The sequence below is a fragment of the Temnothorax longispinosus genome, chromosome 12, assembly GCF_030848805.1.
Source record: "Temnothorax longispinosus isolate EJ_2023e chromosome 12, Tlon_JGU_v1, whole genome shotgun sequence".
NCBI lineage: Eukaryota > Metazoa > Arthropoda > Insecta > Hymenoptera > Formicidae > Temnothorax > Temnothorax longispinosus.
The window spans coordinates 8,212,436-8,234,030 of NC_092369.1; the positions used below are offsets into that span (position 1 = coordinate 8,212,436).

Here is a 21,595-nt window from a genome sequence, read left to right on the forward strand (position 1 = left end):
CGACGAAGGTAATAGGGCGATAATACAGCGTGGTAGTAAAATGGCTCGGAATTGACCGTAATTCAGATAACATATTGCTGATTCTTCAGCGAGGTGTATTCGCGGCGAAATCGCCAAAATTAAATTATTTCTTTAGCCATAATGTAGGATACGACGCTAAAAAGGCGAAAGACTGAAATATAGCTGTATCCGCAGTCCCCCCGGATATTTGCCGGGAAATGAATAAAGTACATTTACTTTATGACACGGCCCGTAAACGGGGCGCTTATAATATCCCGATAAAAAGTTACCCCCTATCCGCGGTAATCGCATCAACCGTCGTTCTTCATAACGTCTCCTCGCATAAAATATAAAATTGCGCGACCTGGCGTGACGCGAAGCTGTCTAATATATTAATAGCTGAATTAAGGCGCTCGGTTTTTCACCGAGACGTCGTCAACGTAATTTTTCGCGAATACTCCTCTCAATCGTCATAATACCGTGCTCTCGATATACTGATTAATAATTTACTCATTATTTAAAATAAAAGTATAAAAATCGATATCAGAGAGGAACGCAATTTGTATATATAATATATTGTACTGTAAAAAAAAATAATGTTTCGGAAATATGCTTTTTGTTGCATCTCTGTATTTTTCTTTTCATTACACTAATCGTAAGTATCTGAGACTTTATTATCGATCTTTGTTAAACGTTACGTGTTGCGGATTTCGGCTTTCAATAACAAAGTTTCGCTCATCCTATATTGTACATTGGCAGCGTTTCGTATCGAATTCCATGAAGCATTATCTGACCACAGTATCGCTTCGTTAAAATTAGCAGAAAGTCTATTCGCTTGTTGCAGAACTCTCGGTTTAGGTCAGAACTCTCGATTCAGAATAGGTCGCTGACTGAACGATAATAATGTTTGCCTCGCGGAATTGCCTATGCATTCACTATCGAAACTCATTTATACTACTCTACACAAACAGCTGATAATAACATCGATCTAGTTATGCATTACTTGAGAATAGAATGCTCCTGCTTCAATCATAAATTCAATTAGAGAGAGAGAGAGAGAGAGAGAGAGAGAGAGAGAGAGAGAGAGAGAGAGAGAGAGTATTTAACATCCTCTCCCTCCTCTTTCTCCCTCTCTGTCCCTCTCTTTTCTCTCTCTCTCTCTTTCTCTCTCCTCCTTCTCTCTCTCTAGCTGATAATAGCACTCATCCTATTAATATTATATGTACTATTATTAAACCAGATGTGCAGTATGCCGATGAATTTTCACTCAATATACATAAAGCACAGTTTCCACTAATATTAGTTTCCATAACTAGACGCGTAGATATGTCATATAATTGCAATGAAATAAATTGTTGGAAATTTCGAAGGGACAGCAGAACAGTGTAGTGTTCAATCCGTATTCAAAGATATATATACATTATTAACTATAACATTGTTGAGTCTTGATTATGATATAATGTCTCGTATATAATAGAGATTAACGGGTTATTTAGATTTTGGTTAAAGAGCGATTCCTTAAGTAAAGAGCACACATAAAATTTTGGCAAAACACGTGGGTGGGTGGATCGGAAAAGAACGTTTTCTGTCCTGCCTCTTCTTAATCCCGCCACAGTTAAACCCCAAAGTTAAATTATCTCGATTGGCGATTCATTATTCGCGTCTCACCTGTCGTAATTACTTTGCCGACGGTAAGCTGCCACTAAAGCGACAACTGGAATCTCATAAATACGCAATGCGGTTCGCGCTTACTCCTTAAGAGCTTCTATACACTTAAAGCTACTCGTCTCCGTGGCGAGAACTGTCGAACTTTTTCTCGTCCTCTCACATTCCCGTTCTTTTCTTTCTCTCGCTTGGTTCGCACCAGTTTCGAAGTTATCGGTGCAAGTTCGCCGTACGAGACGCGAAAGGAGCCCCGATCACTCTCTGATCTGTCTCTCTCTCTCTCTCTCTCTCTCTTGGGAAATCTTCCGAAAGAAGACAATAATTAGAACATTCGCCGTAGTACTTTCCGTCAGCGGCGTTTAACCGTCCATCCCCGGAGGCGACCGTATATCCTGATTACTGTGAGAGATCGTTCTTTAACGTTTCAGAACCAGGGGAGTTGCCGATCGTTTCCGCGATCTTTCTCTTACAATTTCCGGATATAGTAGCAAAATTCTCGCGATAACAATGATCCAACCAAACGCGAAACATGTATTTTGAATTCTGGTAAATTCTTTCTAATAATACCACACGCGTAACTTATTGCAGAGAGAACTTGATACGGATGATTAATGAAAGTTCATATAGTAACGCGAAAAAAATCATATTACGTAACCAATTAATTTTTTTCCTTATATATAACTTCTCGGTTTATTTTGTAATCTTGATAATCTTTGCATGTGGATGTAGCGTGAAATTTGGAAATCGTCGTTGGATATATTTCTTAATTTAGGCAGAATTAAAATGGTATGGTGTCGTTTACGTCGACATTATTGATCATAACTCTCGGTTATGTCGAGTAGTTAAGTTTGCATAAACGCACCCGATTATGTCAGAAATATATATAGAATATAAAACTAATTTACGAGTCTCGTTGTAACGTGACTCGCGCGCATGCTTAATGATAATTAGCTCTGCAGGAAATTCTATGTCACGCACATATAGTGGCAAGTGTAGGAGCTTCTTGGACGCGGAGATCGATTGTGCTTCACGATTACGGTGACAAATTGCGACAATGTTTAAGCGAACCGGGAGGATAATATAAAAATGTGACTACAAAAAAATTTTATGACGGTTAAACATATTCGATCGGACTACTCTGTTAGTAAAAATAATTTTATAAATTATGGAGCGCACCACATCAAATTCAAAGCAGCGTGGAAATGTATTGCGTATCCTAGATTCAAGAAACAACTAAAATAGGCGAAACTATGGTAAGTCACGAGCGATGACGCAGACCGGTGTGTGAATATTGATAATAATTGACACTGGCCACTGTTAAACTGCCAATAAAACTGAGAGGGAACATATATGCTATTAATTATGTTCCCTGCGATTTCGTTTCTCGTTATTTTCGCGCTGCGAGGCCGCAGGTTGTGTGAATATTTGGCAGCGATCATCCCGGTAATAATAGATGTTTAATTAATCGATTGTCTGCTTGCTCTGGACTAATATTAGTTTTAAAAATCTCTCTTCGTCGAACGTTCGACGTCAGTGATACGATTCCAACATTCGCTTTAAAATTTATTCGCGTAAAATGCAAGTATACACTAAGAAAGATAAATGAATTAAATTTTACATAGCTCATTGTAGAATGTTTAATTTTCAAACTAAATGGTTTAATTTTCAAACGAAATGACTTTTTACCGTATAATTCTCGTAATAAATTGTAATTCGCTTATATTATCTAAGTGATATTAAATAATGATATCCAAGATTATAAAATTATTATTACATTTTTAATTTTGTCGACACATAATTTTTGTCAAAATACCGCAGATAACGCCGCACGGTAAAACACTCGCGAGTGTTTTATTTTCTGACTTCCATCGTTCCTCTTTCACCGACTCAATTATCGACATTCCACCGCGCCACCGGAAACGAATAGGTCACCGGTAACCCTTTTTCCCTTCCCTCCCTCTCTACGTGACTCGCAGTATCGAACAATGATATTTTGCACAATGTCGCCGGCTGAGCGGATCGCCTGCATTCGTTCGTTCCGTCGCATTGGTGCGGAAACGCGACAGCGGATCATCCGGTCCACTGTAAACGAGACGCCCGGAAGTTTCATCCGTTATTAAACAATTTCGTCGTATCTATCAGGGCCGCGGGACTCGGTGTTCCGCCAAAAACCGTACCTCGCCCTATGCCAAACGATCATAAGTGAGTTATAACTTCGAACCTCGTAACTATCCTGCCTGCCTACGTCACTTCACAATTAATTCAATCTTCAATTAAGTGCAGTAATTTTCAGTGAAAATGCCCGTTACAATGTACCAAAGTAGTAACTCCTCGAACATCTAAAAGTGAATTATTTGTCTAATGATAGTTCTAACTTAACAAGTGCTTGTTAAAGAGTTATTTCTTGAAGTTTATTCAAAAACAAAAAAACGAAAAGACAAAGAAAGATCGAGAAAGAGGCATTATTTTCTCTAATATAATATTTCTGATAGATAATCCATTAAATTACACGTTAGAAGTAATGTCAAAGATATTAGAGAAAATAATGGAAGTTATTGCACAAAATATTGGCACACAGGCCACGTACAACTTCATTTTTATCGTCGATCGTGCCCCAGCTATCGTCTTTATAGTTCTATTACATTAGACGTGATCGTATCAATTTATATAAATGGAATCCTTCAAGCGAACGTAGGGATACGGGTTGCTGTGTGTCTATGTCCGTCCGTATTGCGTATTACTATTCCGTCGACCGCGCCGGACGTCCGGTGTCGGCACAGGAAAACGCGTCTCGTCGATCGGGAAAGGTAGCCCAGCGTAGTCATGCACGCAGCTACGGGCAGACATATACAGGGTGTTTGATAACGGATAATGGAAATGAAAAGAATGTCGATCTATCGTGGTGTCGATGAAGAACACTATTTGCGCGATCAATTTCTCACGAGAATTTCCCATTCTTCGACTATCTACGAGATCGTACTGTTAAACATTTGCGTACCGTTATATTTCATTCGCTCAACTGGCCGAACACGGACATACACATAAGTTACACGCGAAACACCCTATATACGAGGCGTGCCGCCGCGCGAGTCCGCTCGCTTCCGCTTCACGTTCATTCATTCTTTCGCCTTCACCTACGCGCCTCTCACCGCATTTCCTCCGTTCGTGGAATGAATCATTGAAACCTCGCGTCTCGATTAGATGCGCATGCATTCTTCGACAATCTCGCAAAATTTCCGATACAACCGAAATTAATAGTTCGCTGATGAAACTGTACGTGTACTGAAAGTCTACTCCGGCTATCCGTGAAACTCAACGGTTCATAACATGCTGTCGTCATAGATTTTCGGATAAGATTAATCGTAAACCATATAGGAAATGTTTCATGCAATCTCCATGTATAATCTAAATAGATATTTATGTTCATCGAATTGTTGCAGTTGCTAGGTACAGCTTTTAACGCATAAATTCTTATTTCGCCATAAATTCTTATTTTGAATGATATTTTTATGGACAGTTATTTATAATAAATATAATGATTGAGAAACTATTGGTTGAAAAATATAAGCAAACAAGTTTCTATATATTTGCGACCGAATTCATTGATCCGGTATGAAACCGCGTCGCGAAAAGTCCGTTTCATCATTCGACGGGTCCGGAATTACCAGCCGTATGGCTGATTTCCGGTTGCAAATCTCTGAATCCACGATTAAATCGCCGTGCCGATTGGCGTGCCGGTCGCGAAGGGACCGTCGTCCCTCTTTCGCTCACGTATCGCGTTAACAAGCCGTCGTACAATAGCTATTATTGTTCGGCCGGTAGGTAGGTACGTAGGTACTAGGTAGGCGGAGGTAATAGAACGTGAAAACACGTGCGTATATGTGTGCGGGTTACCTAGCCCCCAGCTCGTGCCTACGTGGCCTGCCTGCGCACCTCCTGGGCGCGAAAGCACACGTACCCGACATTGGCGGCGATCGTGAACTTTCTCACGAGGACCTGCCGACCGCGATAATGGCCGGCGTTACGCATAATAATGCCGACGTGATTGTCCCCCGTAGCCGATTTCATCGCGGACGCCGCACATAAGCCAGCGCTGACTCGTGCTTTAACTGGTTTGCATGCCCCGCGAGCATTATTTCGAGTTCTCACGAAATTACGAGTGTTTTTTTTTATCGTCTTCTGCGTAATTATATGCATAAAAGCGTGCAATGTTTTATCTCAGAAAACAAAACTTGAGGTAAAATTAAAATATTACTTTTTAAAATATTCTGTGTTGTATTATACGATACTCAATATGGATTTTTATATTCTTTCTGCTTCAAAGATTTATATAAAATTATTTATATTCTATAGATTATATGTATGTAAGAAAACATGGGCAATCTTAAAAGTAAATAATTAATATTTTAGTAGACAACTCAAGTTTTCTACACTTACTTAAAGATATTTTGTGTAATTCCTAATGTATAATGAATACGACTTAATGTTATGAATCTAGTTATTAGAGAAATGGGAAATCTCGCACAGACCGTGTAATAAATACCGATATTTCAAAAGATATGCTGGTTTAGCGTGGAATAAAATTCACATTTTATTAAAGGAACGAAAACCAAGCAATATAAACCAATTTTTTTTTTCGATATTCGCCGCCTATACGTGCACATATATATGGCGGAATATACAGCTATCCGAAACGGGCAGTTCCCGGATCACCTTCGTCATCAACTCCTTATCGGTATCTGCCAAATGTGAACGGAAAAATTCTAGTCACGAATCTATCGGTTGGGAGGAGTTACTCTCACCGCGAAAGATCGCGCCTCCGCTCGTTCCTCCCATTCTCAAAATGAAATTGCACGATTACCTTTCATTTCACGCTTTCTACACCCTTATGCGACGCATACCTCTCCATGCCACGCGTTATTCGTCAGAATATTCTGCTCAAGAACAAAATGCAACGGCCGTTTTCTCGCGACGCGCCATACGTGATGCGCCATACGTGATGCGTCAAAAACCGCTTGAGTATTCCAACTCTAGCCATAAACAGTACAACTACAAATTTTATGAAAAAAAAGATGTTTAAACCAAGCTGTGAAATAAAATGTCTACGTTGTCACAATATGAGTCCTGCGTATAAATAAACAAAATTAAAATCTGAATTTGCTATTAAAATTAATAAAGATTACACTGTAAATCCAAATGTGTTATTTCTACACGCATAAACATGTAAAAATGACACATTTGCGTGTCAAATTAACACGTTTAATCGTATTAAATTAAAAGTTAATAAGTTCAACCGTGTTAAATGACGTGATTTAGGACGGGAAGAAATATGGTACGAACAGCTTTAGTTAAAATAATACACTTGGATTTGTAGGAAGTCGCGGGCGCGTTTATATTGGTAGTCACATTGCCAACACCATATCAAATATGTCTTCGCGTTTGCTCGCTAAAATTTTATTATACTGTTGAGGCACAGGTGGTGACACGGCAAAGTCTAGTCGGGCGTGTTGCGGTCGTGCCTACAAATTGGCAATTAACGCTAGCCAAACGCCTAGAGGCCGTCTGTGTTCCGTGATATCTTGAGGGTGTGCGGCAGGTTTACAACCACCCGGTCCTTCCACACGAGCCGCCCTCGAAAAAGATGATTTTACGACCAGCTACCGTGGCAACACCACGTTGAGGGTGGCGCGGAAACATCACCGGTTTCGACAGGAAAATGGTTCGGGAATGACGCTGCAGAATTTCTCCAAAGTGAAACAACGAGCCCCGCGGTATGCTCGTAAGTCAAATACCGTGTAGAAATTAACGAAATGTTTTCGTGAAATATATCTTTATTATCTATTTTTCTCTGCAAATTTCTCAAGTATATTGATCGTAGATAAATGCAATCTCGTGTTTAATTAGCGTTATTTCGGAAAAAAGTATATAAATTCTTTGGAATATTCTACAAAATCGCTAGATTACGTGTGAGATTTCTGAGATTACGAGGATCGGCAATAATTAAAAAAATCGATAGTTTGATTCATGAAGAAATAGACTTCATTTCGTGACGTTTCAGGGAACAAATTCCATTTTGGTGCGGGAACGTTATATCTACTGGTAACGCGGTCGCGATCGACGACTCGAAATTAATTCCACGCTATTCACAGTAGCGAGCGGTATTGAAAATCGGAGGCGTGAGATTACCGGAAGAGGGAAGAGACAAAAATCAGCGGCGTTTTTCGAGCGATGCGACGACGTCACGTTCGCACGTTCGCCACGACCATATAACCGCGAACGTGCTGGTCTGCCAACCGCGCTCGTATAAACCCAAAACTGTCTGCCGATTTTTCGAGAGGGGACCCTAATTTTTGTGGCAGAACGATTCTCGCCCAATTTACTGCTGCGCACGGCTCACAAAAACGCGGTACCTGCTGGCGGAAGAATAAACGAATAGACGAGAGAGAGAGAGGTGTCTGCGGTTTTACAGAATTAAGAAATTATGGCCGTCTGTCGACGAAAATTGAAAAAAATAATTTATTGTCAATAAATAAATGTTAGCACGGTCCCGTCTCTGATGAGCACGGTTCCGTCTCTCTCGTTCTTTTCATCAGCATATCATTGTTTTATATGGAACAGTTTTAAATTGCTCTTATTGTTAGTTGCTTTTTCACAAGTAAAAATTGGATATGCAGAAGACTGCAAGGATAATGTTCATATGGAAATTAATTGTCGGTTCAGTGTAGAATTTTTGTCTGTATCATAATTTTTTTAACGCATCGTTTTAATGACATTGTTCTTGTCGCCGCAATCAAACAAAGGTTGTCTAATTAACGTTACAGAAGCAGAAGTATAACGTAATGTCATTATCACGGGACCCCCGAAACGATTTTCCGCGTGATCACATAGTGAAATAGGAATTGAACTTCCCCACGGCGAAAAAAAAACAAAGAGCAAATTTCACGGTCGAGAATAAACGAATCGATGATTGTGTCGTTTGTGCCTCTCGCCGGATCACTTACCGCGGTGCGATGGCGGAAATCGATCGAGCGAGACGCAAAGAAAGAGGATTAAGAAAGACATTCGACTGGCCGGCACGGCGATCGGTAAGAACCGAGAGGTGGATTCCTTTTACAAGGATGAGATTGCGTCCATGTAAAAGATACCTTCGGATGAGCCGTATGAATTATCTCTACACCCCGGTATCCCGCCGGTAGCTCCGTTCGCAACACTTTTTGTCGTGCAATCCGTCTAATAGACGGTATTGACGGTGGCATTAAGAGAGAAACAGAAAAAGAGAAAGAGAGAGAGAAGAAAGTGGTAAATACTGCACCGTAAAACTCGATCTCATCGTCGTTAAACGACATTAGGAAAATGCCGGCAGTAACTCCCACGAGGTTCGCTGTACGAATTGTTTACTTTGAAAGTGACGTCAATGAGCCCACTTCCGTAAATCTCTTGCTAAAAACAGCGCACTATCAGTACGTAAATACTTTAATAATTATTTCATCATTATACGGATTGTAAAACTAACATTATTTTAAATCCGAGCTTTTCTTCCGTATCACTTTCGAAGTAAACGGTTCACATGGGCAGAGAGGCATGTCGATCATCTAAAATCTTGGTTTAGCGCTAATTGCCGATGTCAGAGTATAGATTCTCGCGGCATCACGGCGGAAATATCGTCGTAGATAAAGACGATAATGGGCAAACCGTTAGAGGAGCAAATTAAGGCTCGTCGACTTTCCTCGTTTCCGATCTCGAAACTCGATGCCGAGCAGGTCGACACCGCGCGGCTCTTCCTGCGATAAGTTTTGACGTCCGGCAAGTATCTCCGTGTAACGTGTAACCGAGAACTGCGGATTCATTTTTGCGGGAAAGTCGCGAGGTTAGAGGCGCTCATTAACCCGCGCAGCATCGGATTACACGTCGACGTCGCCTTTTTCCATCGAGACTTCTAACCGGCGCCGCAGCGGCCACAATGCGCGACGCATTCCAAAGTTTCCGCTTCTCGCCGCTTCGTTTTCTCAAAAATTGAGTTCCCCGCGCGCGAAGAGATAAACTCGGAAGTAAAGACTTCTGTGGGGAAAAGATTCGTAAGAAAATTTGTCGCAAAATCCTATAATTTATCTCATTGATCACAAATACCGGAATTCCGCATTATCATAATCCGATCTCAATCCGAAATCAACGAAATGAATTTTTCTCGTTTGTGTTAGTCGTTGGAATAATATATGTACACTATACAAAGTAAAATATAGTATTTATAAGTATTTCAGTGCATCGAGAAACACTCGTAATCATTTAGAGATAATAAAGAAAAATGTAAGCACGAATAAAATTATGTAAATCAGATGAAATAAATATTTATGTTCAATCCATTAGGATAGCTAAAAATAGAATAAAGTATACTTTTCGTCAAGTACATCCTTTCATGAGCGAGATATTACATTAGAAAGTCATAGCATATACGATCAATGAGATATTCATGCTTCTCGGTTTCTAAGAGATATTTAGTATGTCAAACGTCTTAAATAGAAAAAGAGAAATGGAAAAAGGAAGGCGACCGCGACTCATGAAAAGTTAGCGAGTGCAACACGGGGAAACTTTTATTGTATAAGAAATAGAGAAACTCGCCGCTTCTCTTTTCATGCCGGTAAGATTATAGAGTATGAATCGCAATTTGTGCTAAATGCTAATCAGTCGTGGGAGTTGAGCTAAAATTGGTCACCCCGACAAACAAGAATGACGTAAGCGGAGGGTATTATCTGGCCCCGATGTCACGTAGCGATACTAATGAGCGGTGGCAAATAAAAAGGGACCGCTTGATAGACGCCTCTGAAAAACATATATTATCAGAGTTGCAAATCGACGTAATTCCGTGGACACTACCTTCCCATTAATCAATAACGCGAAACACTCATTAAGCAGAAGTTCTTGCGTAGGTGCATCAAAAAAGTATATGGAGTGTCCTACAAAACCATTGATCGTCCAGATTAATCCTATGATAAAATTTACATTTCCATACGATTCTATGGTCTCGTGTCGATATTCTAAAAATAGAATGTTATGAAGTGGAAATACGATGAAACGCACAAAGCAGATAACTGTGATAAGAAGTGACAAAATTGAAGAGCCAAAGGTGCTTTTCACACCTCTCGAGACGCGAAAATCGGAAAAATCATCGGGGGTAAGATAAAGGTATATCTGATACGCAGGGATGAGGGTTTTTTCGCGGGTGTAAAATACGAGAATCGACGATGTGCACCTGCGACAGAGCGTGGGAGGTAGACGTAAGACGCGCCACCAGCATCCCCCGCTACTCCAGTTCTCTTACACCCCCGCGAGGGATCTCGGAGCCATGAAAGGAGAATAACAACGTCGAATTCCTGCGATTCACTCGAGCGCAAGAAGCTTGCATTACCTCGCGAGCTCGTGTCTGCCAGGAAGAGCGTTCCGGGGGATGATATATATCTCCGACGACCCGATATGGAATCGCTCGGAACTCCCCGTTTCTCTGGTATGCATAATCGCACGCTATTCATTATCCGCGACAGTAGTCGGGTCGAAATGCTAATCGGTCCGTTTCTTCTGGGCTATCGCAAATCCGAAGGGACGGAGGGCGCAATTTCGATTTATGCAAAAAGCTCTAAACGCGTTTTTCGCTGAGGGAACAAAACCAACGGCAGGCTAATATTTCACACGACAAACGAGAGATTTTGTCGGTTGCTCTGATTGGCCGCTCAATGGGGAGGGAAATATACAAGTGAAGGGATACACAATACACATACATATATACATACATATTTATATATATCCCTTTTTGTTGTACGACACACGGAATATTTCATATACTACTTGTTCATTACTAATCTTCACTAAATTCTCATGCTGCTTTACGCGTTCACGAAGATATTTAAAATAGTAACGCGACTGAAAAAAAGAAGTAAATATAACAGTAACATTTCAAGAAAGCATTATAATGATTGCAATGCAATAACACCTATAAGGGTCGATTCAGACACAGCCGTGCCGTACCCGTACCGTATCCGTATCGTTAACATTAGACAAGGATAGAGACAACATTAGACAAGGATGGAGACAATAGGTATCCTTGTCTGATGTTTCTGTTTCGTGCACGGTACGGATACGGCACGGCTGTGTCTGCATCGACCTTAAAGCGTGATTAAATTTAGAGTCGTCAATAATTGCAAAAAAGCAGGTGTTTCGTTAAACAAAACAATTTCGAGAAGAAAACGTTTACTCATTGAAAAACAAAGCAATCCTATTTGGGGCGCAATTCGAAAGATCACGCTCTCACGGAGTCTCTATCTTGCTCTCTTTCGCGCGCGCGTTTGGTCTACGGTAGCAGCAGATGTTTTTAACGAGAGAGCTCCATCCTATACTCTCCTTTATCCGGCCCTTGAACCTCTACAGGCGGCTGCTGTTTAACCACACTGGCGGCACAACTTTTATACCACCTGCCGAGACATCGCCTTGGATTTTCGATCTCATTGAACTATTCGAAAAACATCGAGAACAAAGTAATCATGAACAAAAATAGCGTACAGGAATAATGCAATAAGAACAAAATAATAAATTTTAGCGGTATACATAATATTAGATTACATTAAGATATTAATTCCGGCTATTTTAACGTAGGTAATTATAAATATGATGTAATTTAATAGATTATTGCTCACGCGTAATAATAATAATTAAACCGGCATCCCATTATTTTATACGAGCTTGTATGTTATATATAAATTCATCTACAAGTTGCACATAAATTAATTGTACAGTTCACATAAAATCATACAAACCATCTCAATTTGGATTAATAGACTAAATTAAATTTTGTACAATAATATCATATATCCGCGAATATCTAGCGTGTTGCAATATTTTACGTTTTATTAAATGATATAAATCTTTCGCTAGAATATATCCTTAATTTTTCAAAATAAAATGATTATCATGTTATAAATTAAGAAAATGCGTCAATATCAGTATCATTTTTATATCGCTAATCGATCGGAAATCACTGATGGTTTTTGCGGTAGGCAAAAACCATCTGTAAGCAATAATCCGACAATTTTTACACTTTTTTTTACGAAGAAATCATTATGAGGCTTTATCGTTCGTATTCGCGTGAATGATGCGGCGATCGCGAGAAAGGAAGTTACGCGGCATGCAATACCGTGAATTGCGGGAGAGCAGATCGAATATAATGAGCATTATAATGCGCCATACCCCGACTGCATGCTAGCCCTTCGCGTGCCTATTCGTTTACGTGCAAACGAGGATAATATCGAGACAGAACAAAAACCAATTCCACCCCAGAAGTATTAAATTGGAAACGCCGCGATGTAAAGCACACACCCGTATAAATACCCAATAATTACGATTATTTACAACGTTATTTATATTATTCTGTTATTCATATTCTACCATTATTTTCATTGTTCGTCATCAACATCTGTTTTGCGTGCATGTTATTAACATTAAAAATAATAATGTTATATCGCAGATATGAAAAGATAATAATTAATATCAAAGTCTTTATCTCCTTTTCATTAACCATAATATAACAAAATATTTATTTCCACGAATATATTTTTTATTCTTCGCGATATTATATTATTATTCGATATTATATTCGCTGCTCTTCTACAATTCATGATGACGTGACGATTAATCCCTTCAATTTCTTGAAACCAGGAGTCGTGTCGGTTTACAGTTATTCCCCCCATAAAGATGGATGCGCATGCTGATCAAACGATCCGAGGATAAATTAGATCTGCCTCTAGAAATCGAAAGAGCGATCCGTCCTTCTACGAGACGACGGGGAATTTGGACCGTTCACCACCTGTCGATGCCGGAGCACGTGCCACCACCTGGAAGCCCGCCACGTAGCTGCAGAAGTGCAGTCGATGCACCGGCTGCGTCACTTAGCTGCCTTTGCGGGAACGTATGTGGCACAGTTGCATGTGGCCAATGCCATTTACACCTTATCGCTCCATATGATCGAACATAATGGAACTTCAGCGTTATGAATGAATTACAATTATTGAATACACAATTTTCATTACGTAAGTAAATATATAGAAAGACCCCTTTAATACTAATCACACTAACTCAGCTCGTGTAAATTTTTATTTAGTCAATAGCCTTCCAATTTTTATTCTTGTCACACTGACTGTTTAATAATTAATAATATTGATATTATTGAAATGATGATGTTATGATATTTGATGAGAATTTGTTATTACATGCAGAAAATCTATTCATAGATTTGATACGTATGGTAGGATAAAAGATTAAATTTATACGAGTATATATGTTTGTAATACGTAGCTATATGTATATACAAGTTAGTTAAAAAAATAAAAACATGAGTTTCAGTCCTGATAACTAGCATTATTTTATTCCAACGCGATTATATTTGTTCCAGGTCGGTCGGCCGTAACAATATCGTTGAGAACTCTGATTACCATAATTCTATTTTCTTTGAGCGGATGAGTCAGCTAAGAAGTAGGACGAGAAATGGTGGACGGGGGGAGGGTTATCGCCGTAATCGAAGCGATCTGTAGAAGATTGGCCAAGATCACCGTGCTTGCATCCAACGACCCTGACAAGAAGACGAAGTTTAACGCGTGGATAGTCAGGCAGTTTCGTCAAGCGTGAAGTTGAGACTTCGGTTCGTATACACTTTGTACTTCGTAGCCGCCGAATTTGGAGAACTTCGTATAATTCACGTGGTAGAGTACTTACTACGCTTTTAATCGAACGGATCAGTTACACAACAAAAAAGCTATCCGATCCGGTGCTATGCAACCATCAGACACTTTCACAAGTTACATTGTGCAAAGCACTTCGGTCAAGTAGAGAGTTGTAAAAAAATATTCAGAAAATCTTCTAGATCGAACTCATCCCGGGCAACATTTTAAATAAAACATAGAGTTTGTCTCTAATTTCTAATAACTATAAAGAATTATTTTTACATACTTCGTAATTATGTTTCTTTATCTTTTAAATTATAAAAATACTATAACTAGACTGTGATAAATCCAGCCGGCTAAAGATTTAGTTGATTATAACATTCCGCGATTCACATTATGAGAAACGACGTAAAGAGTTTTATGTGTTTGTAATAGAAAAAAAGAAGAAAGAAATCGTGCTCGTTGTGAATCGAAACGTAACGCGCGTATGTATACATTCATGTCGACAAACATGAAGTTTCATCGCGGTTACGTAACAATGCGAGCCTTTAATCAGACGACGTGTGTGAGTCGTAAGGTTCAACGTAGGAGCGCGACGAGGCGTATAAGCAGGTCAGAGACTGGCGCCACGACGGCATTATCCAATGAAGCGGACAAATTATTCTATATAAGATAATCGCTTCTGCTGCACCGACTCTTCCTCCTCTTCTCATCCGGTCCACACGTTTCGCCAATGAACCGTGATCTCTTCTAGGAAAACGCCTCCCGCCGTTTGCGTTACTTGTTGCGCGTCGATACTCCAATCGACTGTAAAACTGCCGCCCATACATTTCACGCACCAAACGCGTAACGCGATCGTACGCGTACTAAAACTCATAAAGTATATATTAAATAACGCGCCGGCGTACGATCCGTAGCGTTTTAATATGTAAACGCAGTGACATTTTGATCGATGTGCCGCGAAAATATTAACTGAATAAATAAACGAGATAAAAGCATTGCATATTAGCACAGTTATACATTTGGATGATAATATCTCAATTATAGAGTATATTATACAGAGGTGACAATTACCATTCTGACATTTTAAGAAAGGAATTATTAAATTTCTCTTCTTCAATTATTTTAGTTTTTTCTTTATTACATAATTCTTTTAATATTCATTGTTCTAATTTCTGTCGTTAAAATTAGCAATATTCATGCATTTATGAATTAACCATAAATCTACTTAGCATATAAGTTAATAGTTTATATGTCACCATTTATGTGTCGCGTAAAATCAATACCAAAGTCGAACATAGCGCTCTTTAGAACATATGACCTTAAAACACCAAATGATAACGGAACATGAGGGAAGCATATAGGGGCTCTATCGGTCTTTATAGACGAATTATGAGACAAGAAACCTACGGTCGATGTAAACCTACACGGGCAGGCAGGCCGTATGATCTCTGACGGCACTTTCAGAAACGTTCTCGTTATCTCTAAGTATTGTTATCTTCCGCACACTGGGTTCCGGCGTGGACGAATTCCGTATACGATCTCTATTATCCGCGATAGTATCTTGAAAAACGTTAATACTCCCTGAATGCACTGTCGATGGTTCTTGAAAGCATAATGGGTACCGAGACGAGACCCACGTGGACTATCTTAATTAAACGCATTTACTCTAATCTCTTATTACACACTTAGGAGAAATATTTAGATTATCCTCTAGAGAATCACGAATTTGGATTTAATTGAAATTTCCACCAATTTCTTACATTGTATAACATTTGTCTGTTAACATGTAAAATATTCTTAAACCCGTAATCGTGAATACCCAAGCATCGAAGTATTATTGAGAGAAAACCATTTTTCCCTTAAATATCCGGCCACATATATTACGTTAAAAACTCAACAAGTTTTTTCAAAATATTTAGGAAATACATACAACGTTCACACATGACGACAAATAATAATGTTCTCCGTCGCGTAATGCAATCCCATCGTTTCTTGAGCACTTTTGTATGCACATATTATAATCAATTAATAATGCGATTATCGAATATCACGGATCTGAGACCAACGCAGCAAGCATGTCGAGGCCAATTTGTCGGTTCGCTTCTGTATCTCGCGTAACGCAGACTCGTCCTCCGTGATATATTCGACCAACGGAATTCAGTAATATCACCGGCGGCGGTAATTAATGAGCGCACCGCGCTCTACGCACATATTTTCCGCAAGGCTGGAAATCGTAGCGCTAATGCGCGACCGCGTCGGATTGAACGGCATGTGTTTCCGGGATAGTCTACGTTCGCATATACACCGGGTGTACCTGAACGACCTGAGCGTACCATATCAGGAAGAAATTTTTTTCATGATATTGTAACCAATTCTTTTTTAGTAGAAGTTGACGTACAATGTCAATAATTTATTGATAGCTGGAAATAAGAGTTTTTCACAAATGCAGTATTGAAGACGCAAAGGAACATTATTGTTTGAATTAATGAGATTCTCGTTTGATGTTTCATAATTATAGTTTTTAATATCAAAATTTCAAAAATTACATGATACATAAAAGTAAATAGCCGCGTTTCCTTGCTTGATAAAAATTCGCCAAGAATTTGCTCCTAAAATATCACGCATATATTCTGGAACACCGTATGTATATATACGAACGATTACGCGCGCGGCTAATGCATCGCGCGATTTTATCGGCGTAATCGGCCGTAATGCGTACGGATCTCCGCGATGCGTGATATCCCCCTGCCTCCACCTCTTCTCTGCGGTAGTAGCGATAATGAAACGGCGATTAATAACCGCGGCGGAGACAGTCTATGATTATGTGTAGAAAATGGGTCGCATGGCACGCGTTCACTTTGATCGCGATGAAACGTTTTACGAACGTTATTCATACGCCGGATGAATTTGCAACGTAGTCTGCATTAGTAAATTCCGAAAGGCATATCAGTCGTAATAATTTAGAGTAAACGGCTTAACGCGATGATTAACGCCGTATAATCTGCATTGTGGTCTTATTAATATTCAATTGCGATCCAGTTTGTTCGGAACTAGGCGTTTAACTTACGAAAATTCTGTATAAAAATAAATTTAATTCTAATCATCTGCTATATACTTTCAACTAAAAAGCATTAACAAATAAAGTAACTATTTCATTGTATTTCCTTGTATGAGAAGTCCTTACAATTTTGAAGAGGTCATGGCTTTTCACATATGTTTCTACCATAAAGAGTGTGCAAATCAATATTTAATATGTAAAGTATAGCGTGAGTTGATGTAACTTAATCGTAAGTAAGAGATTATTTTCAATTTCCTTTCGTGGGGCTTGAAATGAAGAGGTAGGTATTAGGAATTAAAAAAAAGGTTCAATAATTTTAAAACCGCGACTTTCGATATTGAAGAGGAGGCATTCACATAAACCTTTTATAAAATGGATTCCTATGAAAATTTTAAATTTATCTACGTTTCGGGGGAATTCAATTATTCAATATATTCAGCAGTCCGCAGTTCCATCATCCTATTCCGCAATTTTAAACAGTCGATCGAACATTTGACCCCGATATGCCCGATATTTGTATATCCAAGGGCTAAAAGTGACGGAGGTCAAATGCGTCGTCCGAAGGCGAAGATACGTCGAAGTGGAGGAACTCGTCGCCACTCATACCATCTTCACCAACGCTTTCTAAATTCGGATACGATCTCGGGGATCTTGGCGATTCAGAGCCGGTCGGGGACACCCGCCCTATCCAGGAAAGATCGAAGATCGACGAAGGATCGGGGGAAGCGATTTACGTAATTTCCATGGAGGATAGCGAAGGACCCCTGGAGGAGTTATGGCGTCTCTTTGCATACGAGCACGAGGGATCCATCTTAATCGAAAGGCTGGCGGTGTAGCTCCGTTCGTGTGTGCGCATTCAGAGCCGTATTTCCCGACGACGCGACGGGGCGTTTACCGTGCCGCGAATTGCATTTTTTACGCCCTTTTCCTGTCCGCGTAATAGCCAACGGAACTAACGTCGCAACATCGTAGTTAATTTCGTCACACGTTTCATGCATTCCTCAACAGTACGAGATAATTCAGCGTTGCGCACCGAATTATACGAAAATTTAAATTGTCCGCCGTGTTGTTGTACGATTAAATGTAAATAATAACGAGATGGAAAACGAATGAAACTCTAAAATAATATAAAAGATGAAAAATATAAATATCTCTAAAAATAAATCACATGTCATCACGTTTATATTAAAGACGTTGCGACTTGATTAATTGATAAGTTGTTGACTTTATCACTCTAGTTAATTTTCAAGGATAGCTACACAACGAAGTAATTCGTCTTCAGATACATCTCATTCCCTAGATTAAACACCAGTCTCTCCTAGATGCCGTACACCATAATATATCTTTAGAGTTTATACGATGATGTGTCAATGTCTTCTTTCTCTTTTTTACAAAACTTTTAAAATTTAAGAAGCAAAATATATATCTGTATTATATTTTTTTAAATTAAAATATGAATTACGTGTATATGAAATAAAGAGAATTATATTTTCAAGAAGGATAATCATGTACATGTACATACACAATGTGTACTCTTGCATATTTTATAGTATAATAAAGCTCAGCAAGGTCATTTGCAAATATATCTTCTTTTTAACAATATGATAAATATTGTATAATGTATCATAAGGAAAATACAAATAAAAAATGTTGTGGTTTGTTATATTTATTATATAATTAAAACTGTAACTGTAAACAATAAAAGATAAAAATTTAATCTAATAGACACCAGGCGCATTTGTCTCAAGAATGATTTCATTTGATATGTATTTTTCTATTTTTCATAAGCCACGGAGAACGATATAAAATAAATCTTGATCCATTTTTTTCCCTTTTAATTTATCTCGGCTGGTAGCGGTGATCTAGGGAAAAGATGAAAAGCCAAGTTCTTGCAACAACTTTTCATCTTTGACTGCCACGCAAAGCCAACGAAATGCAATTCTAACAAAAATAAGTATAACTAGACTTGTAATAAAATACGCGAGTTTCGATGCGATGCATCATTCAATACACATAATTTTTTTCTACGGCAAAAATCCATTTTCATTCATCATAAAAGATTCATTATGACATTTATTATCAGAAAGGATATAATTTAGTACTTATTTGTCATGCGCAAAGTTGTAATAAAAACATTAAGTGATAAAAAATTCCTGTTAATGTTTTATATTTAAAAATCAAATAATGAAGTCGTGATAAAACCCACATTATTACGTTCATTAAACTATCCTTTAAAATAAAATTTGTTGAAAATTTTTCGTATTTATAATCGTATTTATAATAAACCACGGCAGTGTTAAGTTAATACAACATATCGGGAGGAGACTAGTGTAAGAAGTTAGATGCTCTGCTCATGAAACTATTATCAATCATAGGAAAATCGCGTGGTTTAGCTTATCAGTATTATTCTGCGGGCTATGCCGCGATTCAATGCGGCAAAAAAAGAAACGATGAAGAGCGAATAGAAGGTGAAAGAGTATCGCGAAATCGCGGGCGTAAAAAAGGGAGCACGTGGGATGAACGAGGAAAGAGAAAAAGAACGCTGGGAGAAAGGCGGCGACGAAATAACGTGTAAAAAGGACAACGCGGCGACTTGGGGGAGAAAGCATTAAAGCGCAAGGATGAAAGAAGTCCTTTTGTGTTTCCCAGGTGAGCGTTATAAATGAGCTCCCGGGGGGAGGCGGCTGACAGAGGGGGTTGCTCAAGAGGACGAAAAGAACAGAGGGGCGGGCAGGATGCCACACCTATGCTACCAGAAGCCAAAAACGAGACCACCATGAGGATCCGAATCTACTTCGCGAACGAAAGTGAGAAATAATATATGAATAGAGAATTTTTTTCTGGAAAAAAATCCGACTTTAGCCTAATACTAAGCTCGCAGCTATTTAAGTTAATTGCCATATTAAATAAAAATATATTTATCGAGGGCACGGTTTGATTAAAAATGTAATTATAAATATAGTTGATGTAATTTCTATTGACAGAAATATTCAGATTTCATACTCGTTAGACAGTTTCAACAAAAATATTAAAGAACGGGGAAAATAACAGTTTTTTTCACGATTCTAGATTGATATTTTCGTAATCGATATACGCTAAAATGCGAATCTAAATACAGTAATTCGAGCGATGGAGATTAGATCACTCGGGCGTGGAATAAAAAGTCGCGCTATTATAAATGATGGTTGGTCACACGTCGTTCATCTCGTTTTCAGAGAGCGACCACAAATAAAGTTCTAATGGTGGCCGCGTACAGTATATATACCTCACGCTTCTGTCAGTGGATACAGGTGGCTCCTTTACAGAAATAATCGTCAACCTGGTGGTCCATCCACTGAAGCCATACCTCTTCGCCAAATTGCTACCGCGGCTCATTATATTCGCGTCAGCGCCGCAGCCCGGCCGCATCTCGTGCGTGAACGACGCAGCTAGAGGTAGCTAGTCCTCTTGATCTCTTCTCGGCTTCTTATTTCGCCGGTCCCGGTCTCGTTTCGTGTCTACTTCGCTCATTGTGAGCGGGTCGACCGGTTTCTCTCTCATCGCGAGGCTCGCAGAATAATTCAATAGCGTCGCTAATGCCGCGACTCGGTTGGCCGGCTGCCACCACCTTCCAATTTAGATATCACATGATAGACGTCGTACTTTTATTGATCGTCACCTTAGAATCCCGACAATAGATATGAATATTGGATTATCGCGTTGCCTCGCTCAATGTTGCGAAGCGGGGGGACAAAAATTTCATTAATTGAAAACAAGGGACTGGATTCGTAGAAAAGATAATATCGCGCGTAAGAGGAAACAAATCCATATATTACTTAAGCGCGATATTATCAGACGGAAATTGCAATATTTCTGAGTTTAAAAGGGAAAGTAGATTGTACGTTAAAAACAACTATAAGTAACTCGCAGTGTGTTACATATGTTAATGACTCTTTACAGCATTTAAAAATATCGTCAGACATTTATAATTCCCTGAATAACTCCCGTGCACTTTTTGATCGAGCGATTAGCGCGGTAATAGCCAAATTCCCCCGTATGAATTCCATCAATCTCCATATCGATCGTATGTAATCATGATCCCTGGAGATGCCCCGGATCTCCTTCGCTCCTTCGTGCAAGAATAATGAAAGCGAGAGACAGATTCGTGACCGGTGGTCACGAGCGTGTT

At 39.2% G+C, this 21,595-nt stretch overlaps 1 protein-coding gene and 1 long non-coding RNA gene across 3 annotated transcripts in view; one reads left to right on the forward strand and one right to left on the reverse strand.

Moving 5' to 3' along the window:
- LOC139823157 (uncharacterized) overlaps positions 1-20,350 on the forward strand; it is a 36,567-nt gene extending 16,217 nt beyond the window's left edge. Inside the window, exons 3-5 of the long non-coding RNA XR_011734717.1 lie at positions 13,366-13,736; positions 14,099-14,344; positions 20,077-20,350. This is a non-coding gene — a long non-coding RNA (uncharacterized lncRNA). The remainder of the gene's footprint in view (positions 1-13,365; positions 13,737-14,098; positions 14,345-20,076) is intronic.
- Positions 1-21,595, reverse strand: part of Stet (stem cell tumor) — a 365,074-nt gene that overhangs the window by 310,663 nt on the left and 32,816 nt on the right. The gene's annotated exons all lie outside the window — the stretch shown is intronic.